Raw genomic sequence first — 25,599 nt, 5'->3', positions numbered from 1 at the left:
CAAGGAGTAACTAAAACAACACGAGATACCCACCAGGGCCCCGTTCCCCAAAGCAAACGTAGCACTACGACTGTCGTAAGCCTATGTTAAAGTATGGGAGTTACGATCACCTTAGCGCTACGACTGTCGTAAGCCTGTGTTAAAGTATGGGAGTTAGGATCACCTTAGCACTACGACTGTCGTAAGCCTATGTTAAAGTATGGGAGTTACGATCACCTTAGCACTACGACTGTCGTAAGCCTATGTTAAAGTATGGGAGTTACGATCACCTTAGCGCTACGATGATTGTAAGCCTATGTTAAAGTATGGGAGTTACAATCACCTTAGCTCTACGATGATTGTAAGCCTATGTTAAAGTATGGGAGTTACGATCACCTTAGCGCTACGACTGTCGTAAGCTAATGTTAAAGTATGGGAGTTACGATCACCTTAGCGCTACGATGATTGTAAGCCTATGTTAAAGTATGGGAGTTACGATCACCTTAGCGCTACGACTGTCGTAAGCTAATGTTAAAGTATGGGAGTTACGATCACCTTAGCGCTACGATGATTGTAAGCCTATGTTAAAGTATGGGAGTTACGATCACCTTAGCGCTACGACTGTCGTAAGCTAATGTTAAAGTATGGGAGTTACGATCACCTTAGCGCTACGATGATTGTAAGCCTATGTTAAAGTATGGGAGTTACGATCACCTTAGCGCTACGACTGTCGTAAGCTAATGTTAAAGTATGGGAGTTACGATCACCTTAGCGCTACGATGATTGTAAGCCTATGTTAAAGTATGGGAGTTACGATCACCTTAGCGCTACGACTGTCGTAAGCTAATGTTAAAGTATGGGAGTTACGATCACCTTAGTGCTACGATGATTGTAAGCCTATGTTAAAGTATGGGAGTTACGATCACCTTAGCGCTACGATGATTGTAAGCCTATGTTAAAGTATGGGAGTTACGATCACCTTAGCACTACGATGATCGTAAGCCAGTGTTAAAGTATGGGAGTTACGAACACCTTAGCGCTAAGATCGCTTTGTGGAACAGGGCCCAGATGCGTAGACAGACAATTTAGTCGGCTGAGACCAATTAACACCTGAGTCAGTTAACTCAACACTTTAATGAGTGAATAACCTCGGCTGGGTTAAATAACGGGAAATAAACACAGAGAGCCTATCCCTTGAATAAGTCACTTAGATTACAAAATAGACTATTACGTCTGAATATCAACTAGTCTTAATAGACTAAAAATTCAGACAATTTGACTGATAAAGGTGGGTGAGTTTGGTTTGCTTTTAACAGTATTCCAGTTATATCACTGAGTGTCAGCTTAGTGTGGGATGTGAGCCCAAAGTGATGCAGACGTTTATCACTTCAGTGAAACCCATGCGCACGGGTATGCATAGGACGCAACTCTGCACAGCGAATCACGGCGCCTTAGACGACAGGGCCACCCGGCGCCACACACCCCGGTGCCACACACACAGGGGTGCCAAGCCAACGTGTGTTTCTACACAAGGGGATAACACTAACAGCAAACTAACTACTATAGCCATACTGGAGTTGTAACATTCAAAATATAGCGCTGAACATGAGCTATCCAACTGTACCATTAAAGATATACAATAAGCTATTTACAATTATTGATGAGGCAAAAATGACCATGAATACATGAGAAATATCTGAGTGTAATTTGTGAAAATCAGTTACAAAAACATTTTTAATACAAGAATACGGTAAGGAAGAGAATATATGGAAGTCAACTTCTTTATTATGAGGAACACAATGTTTTCTAGTATATACTTACTTCTTTATCAGGTGAATGATGAAGGAGTAAGCATATACTCCGAAACCTTGTGTTCCTCATAATAAAGAAGTTGATATCCATATATTCTCTTCCTTATCTGTATCGTTTCTTAATGCCTTTCAAAGACAAGAATACGGTGGCGAAAATATAACAGATAAACTACATCCAGTCAAAACATGGTTTGAGAGTGCCATTAGATTACAAGAGAATGAAATATTCGGGCCACTAAATCTCTGACACAAAATGTACTAACACTGTAGGATAGCGACCGCCGGACATTGCCGAGCAGCGCCGGAAATAAAGCCAGGAACCGAGCACTCACAAGACCGTAACATGAGGCAATCAACGCCCCGGTGACAGGCGCCGAGTGGTTAAAACGTTCTATAGTCACAGCCGAAGGGGTTTTGGTTACAAAGTATAAAGTACATTCTTGGTATCCACTGTAGAATTGCTCACTCACGCACGTATACAAATATATTATTCCAGAAAGTATTTTAGTTAATGCATATATTGATTACTGCTTTCCAACGGTACCACCTCGTAACAATGACTATGAAGATGGCCACTTTTCTAGTTATTATGAATATCCACCGATACAAAACCTCGAAGAATAATGAGTCACACTAGCAATACCATATCCTTTAAAAAATCCACAAGTTTTGAAAAGAAAGTTCATTGTTTTGCAATTCTATGTTTTTTTAACAATTACGGTTATCATTAAGCTTTTATATTAAATTATCGTTTTAACAAATATTTGAGTAAGCTGGCACGTTATTTATCTTTCACAAGTTGAAACATGAAATAACACAAAGAAAAAGCTCAGTTCACAATATACAAAAGTATCTGATCTTGTTGGATGATGCGCACGTAACGTTTGTGGACAGTGCAACTTGATCAGGCTTTATGCCCGGCAAGCAAAACTCGGTTAAAGAATAATCATTAGCAACATTGTCGGCGATCACAGAAAACACGAATAATTACGTTTGACGTTTCTGATAATACAATACGTGTGTACATCTAATTAGGTGAAACAACATGACGCCATAGCGACATCATAGTTTCCTTATCTGGACCAATGTTAGAAGTGTTTCATTTGAAGTGTTATCAAGTCAAACCGCCGGTACCTCAGGGGTATTCAAGCTCGTGTGTGTGTCACTTGAAAAGAATCAGAGTTTAGGCAAAATCGTAAGCGACGCATTCAAATGCTTACAAGCATTAATGATTTACACATGCAAAACAAAATTTACAAAACTTTGCACATGCAACACCCGGTGTCATCATGTAAATATAAGTATAGTCAATGCGTGACTCATCCGTTTAGCGAACACTTAGCCCCTTGGATCCATCCGGTTCGCGAACACCTTGTGTCATCATTTAAATATTAGTATAGTCAATGCGTGACTCCTCCGTTTAGCGAACACTTGGCCCCCTGGATCCATCCGGTTCGCGAACACCTTGTGTCATAATTTAGATATTAGTATAGTCAATGCGTGACTCCTCCGTTTAGCGAACACTTGGCCCCCTGGATCCATCCGGTTCGCGAACACCTTGTGTCATAATTTAGATATTAGTATAGTTAATGCGTGACTCATCCGTTTAGCGAACACTTGGCCCCCTGGATCCATCCGGTTCGCGAACACCTTGTGTCATTACTTGATTTACGATGACTAGTGCGTGGTTCATTCAGTTTGCGAACACCTTGTGTCAATACTTGATTTACAATCACCAGTGCGTGGTTCATTCAGTTAGCGAACACCTTGTGTCATTACTTGATTTACGATGACTAGTGCGTGGTTCATTCAGTTTGCGAACACCTTGTGTCATTACTCAATTTACGATGACTAATCCCATTTCGCGAACACATGCCATCGCTTATTATTACTGTAATTATAGCTTGATTCCTGCCGTTTATTGACACCTGGTGTCATCATGTCATATGACAAAGCATGTACGTATTAGCGTCATTACTTAATTTACGATGACTAATCCCATTTCGCGAACACATGTGCCATCGCTTATTATTACTGTAATTATAGCTTGATTCATGCCGTGTATTGACACCTGGTGTTATCATGTCATATGACAAAGCATGTACGTATTTGCGTCTACTGAACTGGACCACAACGCGATCAGTCTTAAGAAAACATCTAACCAGCAGAATCAAAGAACATGACTGCCTTCAAGTAATCTGTCCAGGCTCTTCTGGCAACTGTAGGCTTGAGCCATCGTTAGTTAAGCCGTATGCATGTCAGACATAATTTACCTTCAGTTTCAGAGGCTTTGACGAGATATCCAAGCCTGCTGACCTATACGTCGGACAGGTAATCTGGTAACGTTGAACGTATAATCAGTGCATGTAGAAGTACATTTAAAGACAGACTACTTCTCCTGACACTCACTGCAACGAGTGGGGGAACCAAACAATGTCGTCAGTAACCACGAGCTATTTATATTCTAAAACCTGAGGTTTATTCCAGCATTTGCCAAGAGACCTATCCCATCCTTGAGAAAGCTTATGCAAATTGTGGGTGCCGGGTGCTACTGGTAGGGCAGGACATGCGTATATCGCGAACACCTTGTGTCATCACTGATCTTCGTTTTTTTGCATTTTGACCAATGGAATCTTTCCGGTCCACCCCTTTCAAAACCAAATGTAGTATGTTGTAGGCAGTGATATTATCTGAGAGAGGATTTTGATATTCTAGACCCCTCCCTATTAAAAATGCTGTATCCTCCCTTGCTCATAACGTGTACATTTTGGGTTCTAGGGTCATGGCTTAATTCCAACATACAACACATATGGAGATTTCCGGGACAGATACTCATGTTATTGGTCCCCAGTAGTGAGTGAGTGAGTGAGTCCCCAATAGTGAGTGAGTGAGTGAGTCCCCAATAGTGAGTGAGTGAGTGAGTCCGCAATAGTGAGTCAGTGAGTGAGTCCCCAATAGTGAGTGAGTGAGTGAGTCCCCAATAGTGAGTCAGTGAGTGAGACCCCAATAGTGGGTCAGTGAGTGAGTCCCCAATAGTGGGTCAGTGAGTGAGACCCCAATAGTGGGTCAGTGAGTGAGTGCCCAATAGTGAGTCAGTGAGTGAGTCCCCAATAGTGAGTCAGTGAGTGAGTCCCCAATAGTGAGTCAGTGAGTGAGTCCCCAATAGTGAGTCAGTGAGTGAGACCCCAATAGTGAGTCAGTGAGTGAGACCCCAATAGTGAGTCAGTGAGTGAGTCTCCAATAGGGAATCGAACCCGGGTCTTTGGCGTGACGAGCGAACGCTTTAACCACTTGTTTACCCGACCGCCCCTCATTGATATGAAGCAGGTAATATCGCCTGTGATACCCGTATCAAATACATCACCATGGAATAACCATTCTTGTTTGTCCCATGTTAGCCACCATCAAACATGGGTATATACTTTCTTGTCCGGCAGTTCACTGTAAGCACTGTATCGAGAGGGTAAATACAAATATGTCTCTGTGAGACTGAAGACAGAAACTGAGTTTGTATGTAGTCAACGTCTGTTTGACCAACCACTACAACACACCACACAACACCAGAACATGCACTATTCAACTTTTACCACACAGCACACATTATCCACACCCTACACACATTGCCAGACCACGCACTACACGATACACACACTGGACCACACACTACACAAAACACTCTACACTAACACTACACACTGTACCACACATTACACACAAAGGTACGCACTAAACACTACACTGCCGGACCAACCACTACAACACACCATCATCCACACACAACACCAGAACACACACGACTCACCTTGTACCACACAACATCATCCTTCACACACAACAATCACCACCAACAAAGCACTACACATAACACACACCGCACCACACACAACATCATCATCCACACACAACACCAGAACACACACGACTCACCTTGTACCACACAACACACAACATCATCATCCACACACAACACCAGAACACACACGACTCACCTTGTACCACACAACACACAACATCATCATCCACACACAACACCAGAACACACACGACTCACCTTGTACCACACAACACACAACATCATCATCCACACACAACAAACACCGCCAACCAAGCACTACACATAACACACACCGCACCACACACAACATCATCATCCACACACAACACCAGAACACACACGACTCACCTTGTACCACACAACACACAACATCATCCTCCACACACAACACAGCACACACCACACTCAACACACTACCATCAGGCACCCACCCAAAGAACATTAGGTGAAATAGATAAATTGATATCAAACTACAAACTCGATCTCAATGTGCGTATCAAAATAATCGATCTTAATGTGCGTTGATAATCCAGTGATTGATAGCATGGGTATCAATCCTCACCTTCAGGGTATCATCTGGCGCGGGCTATATGAGAACGACAGACACCGGGGTGTCGTTGTACAAAGCGATCTTAGTGCTAAGGTGATCGTTACTCCCATACCTTAACATAGACTTACAGCATAGTGCTAAGGTGATTGTAACTCCCATACCTTAACATAGACTTACGGCAGTCGTGGTGCTAAGGTGATTGTAACTCCCATACCTTAACATAGACTTACGGCGGTCGTAATGCTAAGGTGATTGTAACTCACATACCTTAACATAGACTTACGGCGGTCGTAATGCTAAGGTGATTGTAACTCCCATACCTTAACATAGACTTACGGCAGTCGTAGTGCTAAGGTGATTGTAACTCCCATACCTTAACATAGACTTACAGCATAGTGCTAAGGTGATTGTAACTCCCATACCTTAACATAGACTGACGGCAGTCGTGGTGCTAAGGTGATTGTAACTCCCATACCTTAACATAGACTTACAGCATAGTGCTAAGGTGATTGTAACTCCCATACCTTAACATAGACTGACGGCAGTCGTGGTGCTAAGGTGATTGTAACTCCCATACCTTAACATAGACTGACGGCAGTCGTGGTGCTAAGGTGATTGTAACTCCCATACCTTAACATAGACTTACGGCTGTAGTAGTGCTAAGGTTGTTTTGTACAACGCCACCCGAGTATTCTTCACACCCTGCTCAACCAGTTGAATACACGATCTGCCTACCGCTGTCTGGATGGACCGTGACGGGTGTGTATGGAAATGTCTCACGTGCAAAGGCATCGTATTCCCAATTACACCAGTCACTGAGGTTACCCCTGCACGCATCCAATCAAAAAGCAGGCACCCGCAAATATCAGATCTTGTTAAACATTTTGTCAGTAATCAAAACAGGTCCAGCGACACATCACACTGGATAATGTATCACGCATCTTCATGGATTGTAACGTTGCTACTTATACAGAGTTTAATGTATTTCGCCGAATTTAAGTCTTCGACAAGATTCTGATGTAGCGAATGGAATATACACGTGTGAGGTGCGGTTTCCATGGCAACTGACCTGCATATAGGTGATGTGGACAAATCGTGACTTATTTGCCTGCTTGTTTGTTTCGCTTCCAGCAAATGTCCTCAAAATGTGTTTGATTGAAAAAATATTGGTTGTGGAAAAACACTAACTAGAGAAATGAAATACTGACGGGCTGACACACTTGGTGCCTGGATATATATGCAACGTCAATTCCATTCGTTTTCAGATACATTTTCACATACAGAATACTTGCTCAGTATGATTCGCTATTAAGTGAGCTGCCATTGCTTTACTGATTTACATATTCGTTTCATTTTTAGTGTTGTATTCGCGTTGTTTTTTCGATCACTGAAAGGTAATTCTATTTGAAGGAAATGTTCATAAACGTGCCTCAAATTTAAATAGTTGTCACGTTTTGGTCTCGAAGTATGGCATTTTGTCTATGGCAGTTTGCATTATTCTAAGATCATATGATATTGTATTACAGATCTAGATGTAGATGAGGTTGATGTCACCAATATTAATGAGCTAATATTCAAATGCAACTGACAGCGAGCGAAAAAAAATGTTGCTTGATTTTCCAATATAATTTAGACACTGACCGTATATAAATTAACACTTTCATTTTTGAAGTTGATCATATTTGGGCACGATTTCAATACACTACGTTTTACACATATGTATCAAATTGAAACTCATATTTAATACACTCTCTCAGGTAAACACAGTCTTGGTAACATTTACTCCTCGAAAAATAAGAAATACTAAAATGTTAATACAGCTATAAAACGTAGTTATGGAATTGAAAATTTACATATTGATACACAAGATATTTCAGCGAATATTTCTTGAATAATGACAACCATTTTATGGATAATTAAATATTCCGGGCAAATATTTACGACCCACTTTACAAAAAACAATTATTCTTTCAAAATATATAGCAATTTGCAAACAATTCTTCAGGCAAATTGGCATTTTCTATTTCCATATATTCTTGAAATATGAGCGAAACAAACGATTATTCGGTAGTTAAAAAAGTCAATAATCAGAGTGTCTCTGTGTATAGCGGTCTTACTGCCATTCTACCATAAAACAGTGAAGCTTGGATCTGATTTGTGATTAGATAGACGTGGAACCTAGCATGAAAATGCTTCCCGAATATTCGAAAACCAGGACAACCAATTTGGAACCATTTCGGGTACAAAAAGATTGAACTACAAACTGTCAACATTGATCATTTGAATGCTAAAAACTACACATTGCACACATTCACAACCGTCGAATATACAACAAGCATTGAACGATACATGCCTAATTTAAACAACGAGCTGGTGTGCAGGTCTTTCTTTGATATCATACCTGTTGAAGCAAGATAAGGTTTTATGTCTTAGTCCAGATTCAAGATTATTCCTGGCTCAGAGTACAATTTGTATTCATACAACTTAACGTATGTATGGATTATTTTATATATTTTTTAATGACAGAACTTTACGTATGTATGGATTATTTTATATATATTTTAATGACAGAACTTTACGTATGTATGGATTATTTTATATATTTTTTAATGACAGCTTTAACATTCATATCAATGTGCACAGAGGTGTTTTTTGTGTAAGTGATAAAGATGTTGTTTTTAATATAAGGTAAGACCATTAACCAGTGCATCAGTCGTTGTGGCATAAGTTCTGACAGTTTTTGCCGGGAGGTTCTGAAAGTGGACAGACCAAAGACATTCGTCTTCATCTTCGTCAACTGTCTGAATTTGTGTAGAAAATTCCATAGCGTTGTTTGTTTATTTCCAAGTTGTATGAAAGTGCGAACCATGCCCAAACGTGTATTAACTCTTTTTGTAGTATATCATTTACAATGTGACAAATTGTGGTATTCCTGTTACTGTGATGGTATAATGGCTGTGTTGTAGCGGAACGATGATGCTGGTGTAGGTCATTTACCTTGAGTACAAATTCTGACAATATAAATTGCCGGGCAAAAGAAAGTATACGCCCATGTTAATGCTGGCTAAAAATAAAATAACCAACAAATGGTTATACGATGCTGGTGTATTTGATACATAGTCATAGTTGTGTTTTGGACCTCAAGATTGCAGTGTTTCTGCGACTGTTTTAGGCCTAGTAACCTTACGATAACTGTTGTATTTTTGTGGTCAAATTCAATTTTTATGTGTCTACTTTCTTTTGCCCGGCAGTTTATTGAGGTTACTGTCAGCATTTCGACCTAGATGTAAAAATGAGGCTCTGCCATGTGGAGGAATTATTCGTTCAACTATTGAAGGCCTAAAAAACAGTAACTACCTTCACCGACAATCGATTCCGGTAATGTAGGCCGTGCTTTTACGTATCAGGCAAAAAACATCCGTTTATGTCTAAAGGTCCCTTTCGTGTCAAAAAATGTTTCAGAATATCTCGGTAAGATTTATGTGGGTATTTTTCAGTTTTAACGTCGTAGTAGAGGCAATGTACTTCATACAACGTGTATGACACACACGGAGATCCATCCATCCCTGCCCACCGGGGATATATCCTTGACTTAACTCCTAAACAAGACAGTGTGTAACTCTATATCTCTGAACCGGAGATTGTGAGAGGTTGATATTCACAACACTGATAACAGGTAAAATATCTACCTGAGCCGTCCATTCCTCGAAGGCTGAGTGATTTACCTGTAGCGATCACATTACCCCACTGTCATCACTACCTGTTGACTGTGGATCATATGTCGCCATCAGTAAGTTGTGGCATTAATAGCAAATCCTTTAAAACCATCTTCGGATAAGCTTCTCAGGAATATTTTGTATGGGAGGACGATGGTGTTGACTTTCAGCGACTAACGCAGTGGTATACATATTTAAACACGGACTTTACATGTCGGCGGTATCCTTGAAGCATAGCTGGGTGTATACCTAACGAATAAACATAGTATTCCTCTATGGTGTAAAACAAGTGTGGTATACATATTTAAACACGGACTTTACATGTCGGCGGTATCCTTGAAGCATAGCTGGGTGTATACCTAACGAATAAACATAGTATTCCTCTATGGTGTAAAACAAGTGTGGTATACATATTTAAACACGGACTTTTCATGTCGGCGGTATCCTTGAAGCATAGCTGGGTGTATACCTAACGAATAAACATAGTATTCCTCTATGGTGTAAAACAAGTGTAGTATACATATTTAAACACGGACTTTACATGTCAGCGGTATCCTTGAAGCATAGCTGAGTGTATACCTAACGAATAAACATAGTATTCCTCTATGGTGTAAAACAAGTGTAGTATACATATTTAAACACGGACTTTACAAGTCGGCGGTATCCTTGAAGCATAGCTGAGTGAATACCTAACGAATAAACACAGTACTCCTCTATGGTGTAAAACAAGTGTAGTATACATATTTAAACACGGACTTTACATGTCAGCGGTATCCTTGAAGCATCTCTGAATGTATACCTAACGAATAAACATAGTATTCCTCTATGGTGTAAAACAAGTGTAGTATAGATATTAAAACACGGACTTTACATGTCGGCGGTATCCTTGAAGCATAGCTGAGTGTATACCTAACGAATAAACATAGTATTCCTCTATGGTGTAAAACAAGAGTGGTATACATATTTAAACACGGACTTTACATGTCGGCGGTATCCTTGAATCATAGCTGAATGTATACCTAACGAATAAACATAGTATTCCTCTATGGTGTAAAACAAATGTAGTATACATATTTAAACACGGACTTTTCATGTCGGCGGTATCCTCGAAGCATAGCTGAGTGAATACCTAACGAATAAACATAGTATTCCTCTATGGTGTAAAACAAGTGTAGTATACATATTTAAACACGGACTTTACATGTCGGCGGTATCCTTGAAGCATAGCTGAATGTATACCTAACGAATAAACATAGTATTCCTCCATGGTGTAAAACAAGTGTAGTATACATATTTAAACACGGACTTTACATGTCAGCGGTATCCTTGAAGCATAGCTGAGTGTATACCTAACGAATAAACATAGTATTCCTCCATGGTGTAAAACAAGTGTAGTATGCATATTTAAACACGGACTTTACATGTCGGCGGTATCCTTGAAGCATAGCTGAGTGTATACCTAACGAATAAACATAGTATTCCTCTATGGTGTAAAACAAGTGTAGTATACATATTTAAACACGGACTTTACATGTCGGCGGTATCCTTGAAGCATAGCTGAATGTATACCTAACGAATAAACATAGTATTCCTCCATGGTGTAAAACAAGTGTAGTATACATATTTAAACACGGACTTTACATGTCAGCGGTATCCTTGAAGCATAGCTGAGTGTATACCTAACGAATAAACATAGTATTCCTCCATGGTGTAAAACAAGTGTAGTATGCATATTTAAACACGGACTTTACATGTCGGCGGTATCCTTGAAGCATAGCTGAGTGTATACCTAACGAATAAACATAGTATTCCTCTATGGTGTAAAACAAGTGTAGTATACATATTTAAACACGGACTTTACATGTCGGCGGTATCCTTGAAGCATAGCTGAATGTATACCTAACGAATAAACATAGTATTCCTCTATTGTGTAAAACAAGTGAAGTTTCTCAGGAAATTGAATAAAGTGCATGTCACTCCAAGCATCATTACAAAATCACAGAGCAAGTTTACGAACTTTTTACGCTTTGGAATACTTAGGATTTCCGGGTTTAGTGATGTTATCTAGTGAACTCTGTTTAGTGCGGCTTCTGGTTTGTAGCAACTCGAGAAATATTTCCGAACCAAGGTGGAATTCTGTGGTACTGTAAAAATGTTCCAACACAACGTTAAATCGTGTATGATTTGTAAGGTAAAAGGGATAGTTGTTTCGTTTGAGTAAAACGAGAACTATGTACACGGACATGAAGCGCGTATTGATCACAGGATTACCGCGATGTGGTGCTAAGTTGAGATATTCATGGAACCTTCAAAACTGTGAAATATACTTCCATGCAGATTTTATTTGATAATAAATGTACGGTAAATACAGAAAAAAATAATCTTGTTTTTTTATTAAGTTTAATCCTTTAGATTGACAATGTTCCGTTTGACAGTATTCCATTTGCTTGAAATTAGTCTGATGTTTGTCATTTCATTTTCAGTTATAAAGTATTTGATCAGATCCTAATCCTTGAATATGCGGCTGCGCTATAGACGGCATACACACGCTATTCATGAACACGGTCACTGCTAGGAGCGCTTGGTGAGAAGTAAGAAACTTAAAGGAACTCTCACTATTAAAGTGTACCACAACTTTTGTTCATGGCAGCATTACACATAATTATTCATTCATTTGACGAATATGACACCAAGACACGCCCCCTTGTGAATGGCACCGTGAACATCCAATCATATCGTTCTGTACATTCAACAGGTCCGCCAGCAAATCTGTACTTGTCCAGTAGAAATCATTGTTGTATCTGATGCTGCGGAATGTTCAACAAATAGATGAACAATTACGAAATATTTTGTAATTAAAGAGCGCTGGGGTGTCATGTTTAAGAACTGAAGTAAACATTTGGACAAGAAAAGGTTTATTGTTGTACAAAGAAATCTTCTGATGGTGATGGAGACAGATAAGGTCGATACGTCTGACCCGCCCAAACTGTTAACTATAATGTTGTCTTACCTTCTCCTAACATGTCACCTTCTCACCAGTACTGTCAAGTCTCTTCTTGATCAAAATTTTGCGTCGTCATAATAATGCTTTTGGAAAAGAGTGAAGTTGTATCAGTATGAAATTTTGATTTTGATTTACTTTGTAAAATTACTCACAAATCACGGATAGCTAATAATAAACTACTATACAAAAGGAAATATACACTTAAAAATTGGAATTTGACCAAACAATTACAAACCTTATTAAAACGTTACCAGACCAAAAACAGTTGTAAAACACCCCAAACACAATTATAATACTCGTATCAAATACATCACATGGAATAACCAATTCTTGTTTCTTCTATTTTAACCACCATCAGATATAGGCGTATACTTTCTTTTGCCCATTAGTTTAGTTAGACGAAAGAATCTTTAGATGTATTTTAAGTCTTGTTTATTCTACCAATGTTGTTGTGTCTTTGTTTATGGTTTGTCATGTTCATGTTCCTATTACGCTTGTTTACTGTTTATTTCATGTTATAAAAGACATAGTAAACAATAACACTTTTCAATATTATTTCATCATGAATGAACCAATGAAGCTATACAGGACGGGAATCGATTTCGTTTTCTGTTGCGATATTAATAAAATAACCATGAGACGCTTTGAATTTCAAAGGTGTGTCTTGTAAAATACCTTTACACAAACGTTTCATTTAAATTGCGCTTTACCGGGATACAAAAGTATTTGTGGTTACAATAATCTTCAAACACACGACCGTAATATTCTGACATACTTAAACCGAGCGCAAAATCGTTAAGCCTGAGCTCCTGTTTGAATAACCGTCACAAATTGTGTCGTATTATTCAAACTATCTCGAGCATCTGTTATTTTGAGATAAAGACCCCTTAAATATTACCTCCCACCCCTGTAGCTCACAGCCTGGGGATGAATCTGGCATAGTTACCTCGTTTGTATTCACCCGTATTGACGAACGCGCCTTTCAAACATGCGTCACAGTCACAGGCAGTCATCGGGGTGTTGGTGAATGAACAAGAAAGCGTTCAATGTGAGCACTCGAACTTGTTTCTAGATGAGGAAAACGATGTTCCATACTATGTGTATTTCGCATGGCCTTTCCACACGAGGGTATTCTAATGCCGCTTCTGTCGTTTTTTTCTTGTTTTAAAAATTGGAACGGTTTAGTTTCTTTGTGGTTGATGCTTGCGGCTTCCTTACTTCAACTGCTGTTAATATCTTTGTTCTCATGTCGTGAACTGTTGATGTCGGTACAGTATTGCATGCTCTCTGCGAGTTTAAATGTAGCGACACAACCATTTCCATAATCAAAATTATTCTCTGCTATAATCAGAGTCCGTTACAATATAATCTATAGGAATATAATTAAAAAAATATCAAAAAGACCGGTCATCGACAGAGAGACCTATGGAAATTAGGATTTGATATTCTAGGGAAGGTGAAATGGCTGCGGGTTTGGGCTGTTTCTAAAACAATATACACCACTAAACGGGTGAATGTTTTATTTTTCACGCAGGTTTCCCCCAAAAATATTTAACTCAAATATATCGTTAAAAGTTATGAAAAAACCGTATTGTGTTGTGTTTAGTTCCCCCTTACAAAGAAAAACAATTGTACGTTTTGAAACGCTAAACACTGACTAAACCTCACCCCCACACCCACCCAAACCCCACAAACAACCTTTAGGAAGCCAGTCCACCATGATCACACCTTCAGAATCCCAAAACAAGGATGCCATGACTTTCCCAGCTGAAGGCACAGACTATGCTTTCTTTGTGGAGTAGGAGATGTGACATGTTTCCGCTGTTTAGACTGTTGGTTTGATTCAGGTTCAAAGTGGTGGACCCATGTTTCGTCCATTGTAACAAATCGTTTGAGAAAGTTATCTGGATCACCTTCAAAAAGCTTCTCTCTTTGACGTTTCTGATCAGCTGTCAACAGTTTGGGGACCCATCGAGCAGAAACCTTGTGCATTCCTAGAATATCTGTCAGAATGAAATGCACTCGCTCCTGAGAGATGTCCACTAAGTTGGCTATCTGTCGCTGTGTCACTCGTCGGTCGTCCATGACTATCTCCAGGATTCGCTGTGCCATTTCAGGTGTTGAAGACACAACAGGTGGACCAGGACGGGGTTCATCATCAGTGCTCGATCGCCCACGTTTAAACTCTGCCACCCATCTTTTCACTGTTGCATATGACGGGGCATCTTCCCCTAGTGTGGATAACATATCCTCATATATGGCATTGGGTGTTAAGCCTTTCTTGTAAAGGTATTTGATAACAGCTCGCTTTTCCTGTTTCTCCATTTTAAGTCATCTCATAACCCCCCTTGCAGTCAATAGCTTATACTAAACTAAATAATGTGTCCTATACAACAATCCTCCTGTGTATGTCCCTGTACTTGATCAGTCTATCACCACCACAAAGGAATTCATCCGTGCCACACTCCTTCAGAGGTAGGCTCACAACTTATCAATCGCCCCTCGTACTTAACGATAATCGGTTCAATATCCCCCAAAATATCCATGATCCTTAACGATAATCGGTTCAATATCCCCCAAAATATCCGTGATCCTTAACGATAATCGGTTCAATATCCCCCAAAATATCCGTGATCATTGACGATAATCGGTTCAATATCTCCCAAATACCCATGATCCTTAACGATAATCGGTTCATTATACATTATAACTTCTTCTTTCCCCGATTAATATAAAATATACACAAAGTGAGCCTTGGTACTCTCATATCATACATGTACTAAGTACTAAGTACACTGTCGGACAAAAGAAAGTATACACCCATGTTTGATGGTTGTTCAAAATGAAACAAACAAGAAATGTTTTTTGTTTCGATTGCGATGTATTTTATACGAGTATCATAACCAACATTACATATAACATATTACATAATTATCAATAAGTATCTTACAACAAGTCAGCCTAGTAACGTTTTGATAACGTTTGTAGCTGTGTGGTCAAATCCAATTTTCAAATGTATATTTTCTTTTGCCCAGCAGTTTATATAAATTTTGCTGTGGTTTTGGATCGCTTTGAAATGTATCCATGATCTCAACGTATACAGTGGTATCGCAAAGACATGTAAAATATTTCTCTATGTTTTTGAGACAAAGTTTTATTTCAAGTAAATGTGAGACAGAGATTATTTTTCCTGAATCGTCGAGTCGGCTTAATCCAGTAGCTATCAGTCATCCAATGCATTATACAACGACACGTACAATTTTGGCTACAACCCAATCCTTTATAATATCAGGTACCTAAGTCGCAGACATATTCTTGAATACATTTCTTTTCGAGCGTCGAGTCAGTGAGTCAGAGGTTTACATCGTGTGGGGTATACTATATGTATATCGCAAGGAGTTGATATAAGACAACAAATGAATAATAAGGTGTGGGGTATACTACATGTATATCGCAAGGAGTTGATATAAGACAACAAAGGGAATAATAAGATGTGGGTGATTAGGTCGGCTCAACTGCGCTTGTCTGAACTTGCCTTCCTTCTTTAGAAAAAATATATTTTTGCTTTTTCGTTGTTAAGTTTGTGATGTGTTTTGGTTAAATTTGAATTAATGTTTATCGTTTTGAGTTACGTTGCTCGGAAATTAGAAGACGTTTACTCTTACAGATCACACAGAATTATCAGTCATCGCCGTATCTGATTGTACGTAGGTGATATTGTTGGTGGTTTAACTTCCCTATAGTTTATGCGTTAGTTATATGCAGAGTTGCGTCCCTTGGGCACGCCAGAATCCTATGATTGTGGATTCAAATCCCGGTTCGAGCAGATTATGTTTGTAGGTTTGTCAGCACCATACCCGTGCTCGTGGGTTTCACCGACGTGGTAAACGTCTGAGACCTGAAACACTTCGGGCTTCCCTCTCACATTAAGCTGACACGCCGTGATATAACTGAAATACTGTTAAAAGCGGCGTTAAACACAACTCACTCACTAGTTGTATGCGCAGAAAGATATTTAGTTATCCAAGCTCAGATGCACAATACGCTGCGACAGTGTGCGCGGTAAACGTGAACGTTCAGACTACACTTGAAATGCTAAGGTATTTATATTTTACATTTGCGTACACACATCATGCATTAGCGTATTAAGTATATATATTACCCACAGCGGATACATCAAGGACTGGTCGCCTCGGAGTCAGTATTCTGTGTTTGAGTGGGGAGTCCGTGTTAAACTGCGGCATGATGTCTGTTTTGTAGTGGGTTAGCACTATAATACACGTACGTACACACACGCACACATACGTATACTAACACACATACACACACGCACGCACGCACGTTGTATTGCCCAAATTTCGCGGGTTGGACAGATTTCTCGGATCGAAAAATGAAAAGCTTTCAAAGGTTAACAGGTTAACATCCACAAGACTGTGAGAGAAAAAACGAAGACTTCGGCTTTCTACAGTCAACTTTCCGTTCATGTCGAGCAATATTCCAGCAGCTCCAGCCTTTGGTTTCCAGCATTTGGCAACATTCACGGCCTTAGTGATGCCTTCAAAACGTTTTATGTGAATATGTGGATGACGTTTCCAAATTTAACGGGGGCGGTCGGGTAGCCTATTGGTTAAAGCGTTCGCTCGTCACGCCGAAGATCCGGGTTCGATTCCTGACATAGGTACAATGTGTGAAGCCCATTTAAGGTGTCTCCCGCCGTGATATCGCTGGAATATTGATAAAAACGGCGTTAAACCATACTCGCTCGCATCCGTGACAAAAATAAATACCTATTGCGTTTTCCTATTTTGACTTGCACCAAATGTTCACTTGAGCTTTGTAAGGTGAACACTTGAGTTGCCTTTGCATGTGTTTATGACGGTGGCACCGGTGGGGCAGGATAAGCTCATTGTTGGAGGTTCATTCAGAGCCTATACACATTATCAGGGACTCAAATAACCGTTATTTAGATCCGTGATGTGATTTTCAGTCGGAATCGCACAATGGCCTCTGCTTTTAGCAAAGAAATCTTATGGTCATGAAAAGGGCTTTGTCACATTTGTTTGAGAAATGAATTTGCTGAAGCCTGAAGCTATGTACCTTCAATTTTTCATACATTTACAAATCCTTACTCATCAATCCAATCGTTAAAAGTACAATAACATCGATATGACTGTACACAATGAATTGGCAGCGCTTCCGCAGTTAAAAGCGTCTTTCTTAGAAATCACACAAAGTCTTAAAAGTTAAATATTCCAAACAAAATACGCTCTCTTCACGGGTAATTTCTTGTTTACAATTACTTGTCCACCTCAATTAGAGGCAATTAGTGCAACAACTGCCTTCTCGACGCCGAAGATGACAACCACAGCATAAAAAACGGAACAACAAACGTTGCCTCAGCTACGAGATATCTTGAGGACGCCATAGTGTTATTTTTCTGTTGATTTATTCTGAAAATCTGACAAGACTAAAGTTGGAAATATTTGTGGAAGCGAGAGTGGCACACCAGCTAACCCGTCATACACTTTGTCGGAGCTTAGTGAAGACGCGGTTGATGATGATGATGATGATGTTGAATACAGAAAAGCTCATGGTGTTCAGTTCAATTAAATATTTTCAAATGTGATCTTTCAACACGAATTGTTATCAACGCTGTGGAATGAAATCAATTTCACTCAACACTGAAGAGTGTGGGTCGGCTCTTGTCAATAAGGAGACACGAGTTGTGTCCCTTTATTGGCTCCCGCTCGTTCACGAGATATTGCTTGTTGTTTAACGTCGCACTGAGAAATATCTCTGCGGTCTGTAAATAATCGAGTCTGGACCAGACAATCCAGTGAATGACATCCTGAGCATGGATCTACGCAACTGTTAGATAACATGTATCAACCAAGTCAGCGATCCTGACCACCCGATACCGTGAGACGACTCTGAAAACCAATTCTGTTGATTTGACTGTTTACGCAGGCTTAAAAAGAACTGAAAGTTTACTTTCCATAATCATAACAAAATCTCTGCTAAAGGCAGAGTCCTTTTTTACGATTAAGCATGAGTTGATGAATCACGATCAATTAGTGAAGACACCAGGTGTTCGCGAAAAGGTGAGAACACCCTACCCCATCGGTGTCTTAGCGGTGTCTTGCAGCAGTTCGTCAATATCACGTCTTGGAACAAACCAACATGCCACCTTAAATCGGCTTCAATTATTGTACCCTTGAGGGGAATCGAACTCGGGTCTTTGGTGTGATGAGGAAATGCTTATACTACTTCGCCACCCCACCTACCCAGCTATGGTGCTTTTGTTGTATAGAGAACACCTGGCCACCTGGTACAACGAGGAATACATATGCTGCAGTTGTAAAGCTGTTTGAATGAAGCCTATGATTATCATTCGCAAAGGGCAGTCCCAACACGGGTATTTCCTAAAATTAGATTATTAGACTAGATCGGAAACAGATCGCCTGTATGCATTCACAACAAAGCGGTAAAACTGTGCCGAGAACAAATCTATATGATAACGTACATTGAAGCGAGGTGTATATTCTTTACATAAGACGCTGATAAATGGAGAATTACTAAATAACTTATATGTTTGTCCCAACCATAGCCGTGCTCGTGGGTTTCACTCAAGTGTTTTTATCGTTTAAGAACTGCATCACTTCGGGCTCTATTGCCACATCAAGCCGACACGCCGTGATGTAGAGGAAATACTGTTCAAAGCGGCGTTAAACCAAAACCACTCACTCACCTCGGGAGACTTCTCTGAGGCAATGGATATCCCCCAATACTATCTAAGAGTTTGTTTGGATGGAGGAGATGAGGAGTTCTGTCTCACCAGCAACTCTCACCAGTAAGTCTCACCAGCAAGTCTCACCAGCAAGTCTCAATGCCTGGTGAGATATTGACATGGCGTTCAAGATGCCATCACAGAGGACACGATTGACGCGAGTGTTGCTGGCGAACACGTTAACTGTCCTCTATCGGTACTGAGTGTGTCCATTGAAAGGTGATTATATAGTGCTGGGAAAATCAAGGAATATGAAAGTAGTCCGACAACGGGGATGGAGGCGCGGGGGATGGGGGTATAGGGGCACGACTGACCCAGTTTGTATGAGGCGTCACAATTCGCTGTGCAAAGTTGCGTCCCTTGATCATACCAGAAACCTATGATTGTGGGTTCGAATCCCATACCCGTCCTCGTTGATTTCACCAAAGCAGTCAACGCCTAAGACCGGCATCACTTCAGGCTCTCTCCCAATGCCACGCCCTGGTGTTACTGGAATACTGTTAACAGCGGCGTTACAAACAACTCACTCACTCCAAGGCAAGAGCACATAGCCTGTAAATGTCACACACAAATCATGTTTAAACCTGTCGGTTATCAGTTACAGGGTTCCATGAGTCGACAGTCAACATCCTGATTGAAAGGATGGTTAAATAACTGACTGCAGCCATGGCACCTCCTACTGGTTCATTCCTCTTGTTGTCTTTACAGGTATATAGCTTGAATAATGCTGAGTGCGGCGTTAAACAAAAAAAAAAACAAACGTGGATCATTCCTGAGACGAACAAACAATGCCATATTTGTGAGATGAATGAAAGTAATATGGATGAAGGATCACAAGGCACGGTGTAGTTTGATACACTGAATACTTGAGTTGACGAAGTGACATATCTAAAAGTGAAGATTGTATCACAGGATATCCCGACGTGTCAGCTTAATGTTGGAGGAATGCCCGATGTGATGCAGGTCTCAATATTCCTGAGACAACAAACAAACAAACAAAACATGTCCCCGATTATTAAATTTTACATGTTATCGTGCTGTGACTGTAAATTTGCTGTCGGGGCGTGAAAGGCAATAATTACGTAGAGGGGAATGTCCGAGTAACTCTCCATTCCTTAAAAATAATGGAGCAGAGGCCCCGCAGGGGCCGAGGCCCATTAATTTTAAGGAATGGAGAGTTACGAGGATATTCCCCTACTTAAAACTCATCCCTACTTTTACACTTTGACAAACTATTCTGTAGTTGAAAATATTTGAAAAGTTCAAACGCTGCCTCAAGATAATGTACAGTTGACAAGCAACTCCCCATTCCTGAAAAATAATGGAGCGTTCAAACAATAGAATGACGTCACAGATGTGTTTTAATCATGAGTATGGCATTACGCATGTAACATTTAGTACATACATTTAAGACCCGTGAAGATCCGGGTGGAATAGGCCTTCAGCATACTTGCCATGCCCGCCCTGAAAGGCGTCTGTGCTTGTAGCAAGAGGCGACTAACTGGATCGGGCGGTGAGGCTCGCTGACTTGGTTGATGCATGTCATCGTATCCCAATTGCGTGGGTCGATGCTCATGATATCTATCACTGTATTGTCTGGCCCAGACTCGATTATTTACAGACCGCCGTAATCTATAGAGCAGGAATATTGCTGAGTGCGGCGTTAAAAAACAAACAAACAAACGTACATACATACATCACTGTTCACGTTATTGTTCTCAAATGCAAAGTATGACAAAACTCAGTATGACGAGAACTCAGCATGACAAAAACTCAGCATGACGAGAACTCAGTATGATAAAAACTCAATATGGCGAGAACTCAGTATGACGAGAACTCAATATGACGAGGACTCTTTGGAATTCATCAGAATTACCATTTGTAAACGTGGAGAAATTTGTTAAAATAGAAGTTGGCGACACACGGTTCAGAATGAATGTTTCTCAGCGAGATTTCATCCAAGAGGCCTCCGGTGGACAATGGACAAGCAAGTCGCCCTCTCAAACAGTTTTGACAGCAAGAATTTAACCATACTGGAGACACGTGTCCACAATATCTGACATGGTAAGGGGGCGGTCGGGTAGCCTAGTGGTTAAAGCGGTCGCTCGCCACGCCGAAGACCCGGGTTCGATTCCCGACATGGCTACAATGTGTGAAGCCCATTTCTGGTGTCCCCTGCCGTGATATTGCTGGAATATTGCTAAAAGCGGCGTAATACATACTCACTCACTGACATGGAAAGATACCCTCGGGTGTTTTCTAACAGGAATCAATTTACAACACTTGCGATCGCAAGTGGCACCAATCAGTTTAGAAAATTGAAGTCAGCCTTGTTAAACGTTTGGAGCCTTGATATGGTCCGGAAGAAACGTTTGAATCTTCTCCCTGATGATATTTCTCCGATCAATTTTCAGAGGAAATGCTTTTCTAGGGGTAAGAGGATAGTGTTGTTGTATCGTCATTACAAGTACTGTGGCGTACCAAGCTTCCAAGCCAAGCTACCCAGGGGAACTCAGGAACAGAAGGAGTCTCCAGTGGCCAGTGCTTGTCGTGTAAAACTAATGAGGGTCAGGTGCTCACAATGTGTGCCATCATCGCCTTACAGCGTGTGATTCCGGGGTAGAATAGGTCTTCAGCAACCCATGCTTGCCGTAAGTGGCGACTATACTTGTCGTAAAAGACGACGAACGGGATCGGGTGGTCAGGCTCTCTGACTTGGTTGATGCATGTCATCGATCCCAATTGCATGGATCGATGCTCATGATATTAATCACTGGATTATCTGGTCCAGCCTCGATTATTTACAGACCGCCATCATATAGCTGAACTATTGCTGAGTGCGGCGTTAAACAACAAACCAACAACCTTACAGCGTGTCCCGTGAACATCCGGGTTAGAATTGGTCGTCAGCAACCCGACGCGGTGGGGTAGCTTAGTGGTTAAAGCATTCGCTCGGTTCGATTCCTGCATGAGTACAGTGTGTGAAGCCCATTTCTGGTGTCCCCCGCCGTGATATTGCTGGAATATTGCTAAAAGCGGCGTAAAACCATATTCACTCACTCACTCACTTCAGCAACCCATGCTTGCCGTGAGAGGCGACTAGCGGGATCGGGTGGTAAGGCTCGCTGACTTGGTTGATGCATGTCACAGTATCCCGTAGCGTGGATCATTGCTCATGATGTCAATCACTGGATTGCCTGGTCCACACTCGTTTGCCTACAGGCCGCTGTCAACCACTTTAGTGTCAAAAGGGACAGTGAATTTAATAATGTAAATGATTTCGTTGTATTTAACAAAAGGGACAAGGTCAGGTTTGGGTCTATTCCAAAGAATTATATAATTGTCATTTTCCATGACGCCCTCTACATATTCTGTGTCGTGCCATGGATGGACCTCTGATCCAAAACCACAAACATGGCGAAGACGAAGTAATAACAGGATCGAGCCACGCCATTATTTGTGTTATTGTTATTATTAGTAGTAGCAGTAGTAGTAGTAACAGTAATAGTAGTAATAGTAGTAGTAGTAGTAGTAGTAACAGTAGTAGTAGTAGTAGTAGTAGTAGGAGTAGTAGTAGTGATAGTGTCATTGTTGTTATCATCATAATTAATAGGAGTAGTGTTATCGCCCAAATCAGCCCCCCCCCCCCCCCCCCCCCCCCCACACACACACACACACACACACACAATGACGGTGGTGCCCTGACAACATGCGTTAACTCAACCCTACCCCCCACCGCAATGACGGTGGTGCCCTGACAACATGCGTTAACTCAACCCTACCCCCCACCGCAATGACGGTGGTGCCCTGACAACATGCGTTAACTCAGTCCTACCCCCCACCGCAATGACGGTGGTGCCCTGACAACATGCGTTAACTCAACCCTACCCCCTACCGCAATGACGGTGGTGCCCTGACAACATGCGTTAACTCAACCCTACCCCCCACCGCAATGACGGTGTTGCCCTGACAACATGCGTTAACTCAACCCTACCCCCTACCGCAATGACGGTGTTGCCCTGACAACATGCGTTAACTCAACCCTACCCCCTACCGCAATGACGGTGTTGCCCTGACAACATGCGTTAACTCAACCCTACCCCCCACCGCAATGACGGTGGTGCCCTGACAACATGCGTTAACTCAGTCCTACCCCCCACCGCAATGACGGTGGTGCCCTGACAACATGCGTTAACTCAACCCTACCCCCCACCGCAATGACGGTGGTGCCCTGACAACATGCGTTAACTCAACCCTACCCCCCCCCCCACCGCAATGACGGTGGTGCCCTGACAACATGCGTTAACTCAACCCTACCCCCTACGGCAATGACGGTGGTGCCCTGACAACATGCGTTAACTCAACCCTACCCCCTACGGCAATGACGGTGGTGCCCTGACAACATGCGTTAACTCAACCCTACCCCCCACCGCAATGACGGTGGTGCCCTGACAACATGCGTTAACTCAACCCTACCCTCCACCGCAATGACGGTGGTGCCCTGACAACATGCGTTAACTCAATCCTACCCCCTACCGCAATGACGGTGGTGCCCTGACAACATGCGTTAACTCAACCCTACCCCCCACCGCAATGACGGTGGTGCCCTGACAACATGCGTTAACTCAACCCTACCCCCCACCACAATGACGGTGTTGCCCTGACAACATGCGTTAACTCAACCCTACCCCCTACCGCAATGACGGTGGTGCCCTGACAACATGCGTTAACTCAACCCTACCCCCCACCGCAATGACGGTGGTGCCCTGACAACATGCGTTAACTCAACCCTACCCCCTACCGCAATGACGGTGGTGCCCTGACAACATGCGTTAACTCAACCCTACCCCCCACCGCAATGACGGTGTTGCCCTGACAACATGCGTTAACTCAACCCTACCCCCCACCGCAATGACGGTGTTGCCCTGACAACATGCGTTAACTCAACCCTACCCCCTACCGCAATGACGGTGGTGCCCTGACAACATGCGTTAACTCAGTCCTACCCCCCACCGCAATGACGGTGGTGCCCTGACAACATGCGTTAACTCAACCCTACCCCCCACCGCAATGACGGTGGTGCCCTGACAACATGCGTTAACTCAACCCTACCCCCTACCGCAATGACGGTGGTGCCCTGACAACATGCGTTAACTCAACCCTACCCCCCACCGCAATGACGGTGTTGCCCTGACAACATGCGTTAACTCAACCCTACCCCCTACCGCAATGACGGTGTTGCCCTGACAACATGCGTTAACTCAACCCTACCCCCTACCGCAATGACGGTGTTGCCCTGACAACATGCGTTAACTCAACCCTACCCCCCACCGCAATGACGGTGGTGCCCTGACAACATGCGTTAACTCAGTCCTACCCCCCACCGCAATGACGGTGGTGCCCTGACAACATGCGTTAACTCAACCCTACCCCCCACCGCAATGACGGTGGTGCCCTGACAACATGCGTTAACTCAACCCTACCCCCCCCCCACCGCAATGACGGTGGTGCCCTGACAACATGCGTTAACTCAACCCTACCCCCTACGGCAATGACGGTGGTGCCCTGACAACATGCGTTAACTCAACCCTACCCCCTACGGCAATGACGGTGGTGCCCTGACAACATGCGTTAACTCAACCCTACCCCCCACCGCAATGACGGTGGTGCCCTGACAACATGCGTTAACTCAACCCTACCCTCCACCGCAATGACGGTGGTGCCCTGACAACATGCGTTAACTCAATCCTACCCCCTACCGCAATGACGGTGGTGCCCTGACAACATGCGTTAACTCAACCCTACCCCCCACCGCAATGACGGTGGTGCCCTGACAACATGCGTTAACTCAACCCTACCCCCCACCGCAATGACGGTGGTGCCCTGACAACATGCGTTAACTCAACCCTACCCCCCA

The 25,599-nt window shown here is 42.0% G+C and overlaps 1 long non-coding RNA gene across 1 annotated transcript in view; it reads right to left on the bottom strand.

Annotated features, from left to right (window-relative positions):
* The window catches only part of LOC124110691, a 317,539-nt gene that overhangs the window by 269,139 nt on the left and 22,801 nt on the right, over nucleotides 1–25,599 (bottom strand). The gene's annotated exons all lie outside the window — the stretch shown is intronic.

The sequence above is a fragment of the Haliotis rufescens genome, unplaced genomic scaffold (genome assembly GCF_023055435.1).
Source record: "Haliotis rufescens isolate VD_foot unplaced genomic scaffold, xgHalRufe1.0.p SCAF_67, whole genome shotgun sequence".
NCBI lineage: Eukaryota > Metazoa > Mollusca > Gastropoda > Lepetellida > Haliotidae > Haliotis > Haliotis rufescens.
This window is presented reverse-complemented; position numbering and strand designations above follow the sequence as displayed.